The sequence below is a fragment of the Haliotis rubra genome, unplaced genomic scaffold (genome assembly GCF_003918875.1).
Source record: "Haliotis rubra isolate DU_JTF1 unplaced genomic scaffold, ASM391887v1 Scf178, whole genome shotgun sequence".
Lineage (NCBI taxonomy): Eukaryota > Metazoa > Mollusca > Gastropoda > Lepetellida > Haliotidae > Haliotis > Haliotis rubra.
Genome location: NW_025765758.1, coordinates 1,527,843 through 1,531,923, shown reverse-complemented (window position 1 = coordinate 1,531,923; position 4,081 = coordinate 1,527,843). Strand labels below are relative to the sequence as shown.

The following is a 4,081-nucleotide window of genomic DNA, read 5'->3' as shown; positions in this document are numbered from 1 at the left end:
GTTGCTCTGTAGGAACATCTTTGTTGCTCTGTAGGAACATTTTTTGTGACGCCGAATAGAATATACGTTCTTCAAAAGGGAGTTACATCAGTTTGTGCATGTTGAACTTGGTCTACAGAAACATTTTCTGTTGCTGGGTTACAACATAAAGATTCAAATAATACATGTACCTTCGATAGATGAAAAATGTGTCATACGACATACCTCATTAGATCAGTCATAGCGACGGCGCGTCGTAATACGTTTACGTCAAATACAGGACGTCATAATGGCCGATATGACAGACGTGAGAGGTTTCCAAAGCAATTCATTAACATGTGGCCTCATTCACCATGAATCTTTTGTCTCATCATTGAATAGGTGATTATTAATATATGTCAAATAGATACTGAGGTAGATCTACAGATCTGTGGACTGTCATATGTGAGTGAGTGACTGACTGAGTTTAGTTTTACGCCGCACTCAGCAATATTCCAGCTATATGGCGGCGGGCAGTACATAATCGAGTCTGGACCAGACAATCAAGAGATCAACAGCATGAACATCGATCTACGCAACTGGGATACGATGACATGTGTGAACCAAGTAAGCGAGCCTGACTACCCGATCCCGTTAGTCGCCTCTTACGACAAGCATGGTTTGTAGAAGATCAATTCTAACCCGGATCTTCACGGGTGTCACATGGCAGCTAATGACCGAGTTCATAGTTTGTATGTGCATTTCTTCATTACGATCAGTCAAAGCAAGGATGTTCTTGAAATGACAATTATCTGATTTATCCCCGTTTATGCAAAAGAGTCAATTTCAAGATTAACGGATCAGACAACATTGTCTTCTATATTTATTCAAGCTTGGGAATTCCCAGGGGTTCCCCTATAATGTGGACGAAGTCCGTCTGTGTTTCATTTCAATATAACTGTCTAGTGAAAAACTTCAAAATGTGTCGTTCATACTTATGAACGTCACATTCGCGGTCATGTGACCCGCCTCTGGTCCAATGGAAAAGCCGTGTATTCTTGTAAACAATAGATAAAAACGCGTATTCTTGATACGTGAGATAGAGGGAAAACACCGACACACGACTTCAGGTTTCTTTATTTCGCAAAACGCTGTATGCATGAAATGATTGAAGATCGACGGAAGCTGGTATTTGCCGAACTGTCAATCCTGGCACGACATGCCGCAACTCCATGGCGTAAGTTGATAGAACACATTGTCAGCAACATCTGTCAACTGTGTCACTGTGGACTGTAATGTGAGTCATGCAGATGTGTTAACTGTGTCTCTGTGGACTGTAACGTGTAATGCAGATCTGTGTCACTGGTCAGTGTATAGAGGGCCAGGCAGATGTGTCACAGGTTACTGTACTGTATGTCGGGTAGATGTGTCACAGGTTACTGTACAGTATGTCGGGTAGATGTGTCACAGGTTACTGTACTGTATGTCGGGTAGATGTGTCACAGGTTACTGTACTGTATGTCGGATAAATGTGTCACAGGTTACTGTACTGTGTGTCGGGTAACTATGTTACCTGTGTCACAGGTTAATGTGAAGTGTGTCGGGTAGATGTGTCACAGGTTACTGTACTGTATGTCGGGTAGATGTGTCACAAATTATTGTACGGTGTGAGGGGTAGATGTGTCACAGGTTACTGTACTGTATGTCGGGTAGATGTGTCACAGGTTACTGTACTGTATGTCGGATAAATGTGTCACAGGTTACTGTACTATGTGTCGGGTAACTATGTTACCTGTGTCACAGGTTAATTTGAAGTGTGTCGGGTAGATGTGTCACTGGTTACTATACTGTATGTCGGGTGGATGTGTCACAGGTTACTGTACAGTATGTCGGGTAGATGTGTCACAAATTATTGTACGGTGTGAGGAGTAGATGTGTCACAGGTTACTGTACAGTATGTCGGGTAGATGTGTCACAGGTTACTGTACTGTATGTCGGGTAGATGTGTCACAGGTTACTGTACTGTATGTCGGGTAGATGTGTCACAGGTTACTGTACTGTGTGTCGGGTAGATGTGTCACAGGTTACTATACTGTATGTCGGGTAGATGTGTCACAGGTTACTGTACGGTGTGTCGGGTAACTATGTTACCTGTGTCACAGGTCAATGTGAACTGTGTCGGGTAGATGTGTCACAGGTTACTGTACAGTACGTCGGGTAGATGTGTCACAAATTATTGTACGGTGTGCAGGGTAGATGTGTCACAGGTTACTGTACTGTGTGTCGGGTAGATGTGTCACAGGTTACTGTACTGTGTGTCGGGTAACTATGTTACCTGTGTCACAGGTCAATGTGAAGTGTGTCGGGTAGATGTGTCACTGGTTACTGTACAGTATGTCGGGTAGATGTGTCACAAATTATTGTACGGTGTGCCGGGTAGATGTGTCACAGGTTACTGTACTGTATGTCGGGTAGATATGTCACAGGTTACTGTACGGTGTGTCGGGTACATATGTTACCTGTGTCACAGGTCAATGTCAAGTGTGTCGGGTAGATGTGTCACAGGTTACTGTACAGTATGTCGGGTAGATGTGTCACAGGTTATTGTACGGTGTGCCGGGTAGATGTGTCACAGGTCAATGTCAAGTGTGTCGGGTAGATGTGTCACAGGTTACTGTACTGTATGTCGGGTACATGTGTCACAGGTTACTGTACTGTATATCGGGTAGATGTGTCAGAGGTTACTGTACGGTGTGTCGGGTACATATGTTACCTGTGTCAGAGGTCAGTGTGTCGGGTAGATGTGTCAACTGTTTCTCTGGCTACACTGTAGCATGTGCGGTAATGTGTCAACAGCGTTACAAGACAGTTTCTAGTGTTTACCGTTGCCACTGCTCACAGTAAAGTGTGTCAGGTAATGGGTTTTATCTGTAGATGTGCGTAGGCAGCTTTGAAATGCACTTTGTGTGGAATATGCTATTTCATTTCCTCGTTGATAAAAATCATTTGCTGCCAAACTTGGAACCAGAAATATACCACAACAACAACCTCCTGAACTAGTCAGAGACTACTCGGTAGATATTAACTATCATATTTTCACGCAGACATGCATGGTGGCACTACGTATCATGATTTCATGAAATATGTAGTGTATTCCGTTGGAGGAATCATGCTGCCATATTGACAAATTGGAGCAATAAGCATGATGCACGGTGTTCTTGTAGAAAGGTTGGACATCCACCGAGAAATTGACACATTTAATTACAAACAATATCTTAAGTAACAAACAATATCATAGGCGACACATACAATATCAAAGGTGATAATCTTTCTGGAAGATCTGCAAAAGGACATGCAGCGATTGGATTAATGTCTTTAGTCTGACTCTTTGGTTCTGTTGAAACGTAGCTTTTTCACAAAATCTGTTATTCGTATATAAATACCAGAAACGTGCTATATATCTGTTCAGCCACCCCGCTGTTGAATGCTTCATTTGCTGTGCCGAAACCAAAATCTTAAATATGATCCTTAGTTTTGTACAGAAATCAAAGTTGTTATTATTTTGAAGACGTTGAAATGAATACATTGTATACCTTGACTGGCACATCGAAATAAGTCCCTTGGAATGGTGAACCACAATCTGTGACGTCATAGGTCCCGAGCTCTTTGACGAATAGTTTCGCCTACATTGTTCGAAGGTCCAAACACGCTGAGTTCTCATATGCACCACGTTGACGTAGTACAAAGTAGCCATAGCGCTACGACTGTCGTAAGTCTATGCGAAGGTATAGGAGATACGACCACCTTAGTGTCACGATCGTACAAAGGCATCCAAGTGTTGACGGCTTTCAAACGTGTGAATGGTCATCCGCGGGAATGGCACAGAAGTCATTAGACAGGCTTTGGCTCATTTGGAAGTGTTCCCGACGCAAGACTGACTGACTGACTAAGTTTGGTTTTACGCCGCTTTTAGCAATATTCCAGCAACATCACGGCGGGGGACACCAGAAATGGGCTTCACACATTGTGCCCATGTGGGGATTCGAACCCGGGTCTTCGGCGTGACGAGCAAACGCTTTAACCATTAGGCTACCCCACCGCCCCCTTCCCCCCGACGCAAGAT

At 43.5% G+C, this 4,081-nt stretch overlaps 1 long non-coding RNA gene across 1 annotated transcript; it reads left to right on the top strand.

Moving 5' to 3' along the window:
- Positions 1–971: 971 nt before the first annotated feature.
- On the top strand, positions 972–1,705 carry LOC124273225. The gene is made up of 3 exons (XR_006897580.1): positions 972–1,393; positions 1,543–1,577; positions 1,648–1,705. It is a non-coding gene; the product is annotated as an uncharacterized LOC124273225 (long non-coding RNA).
- Positions 1,706–4,081: the final 2,376 nt, after the last annotated feature.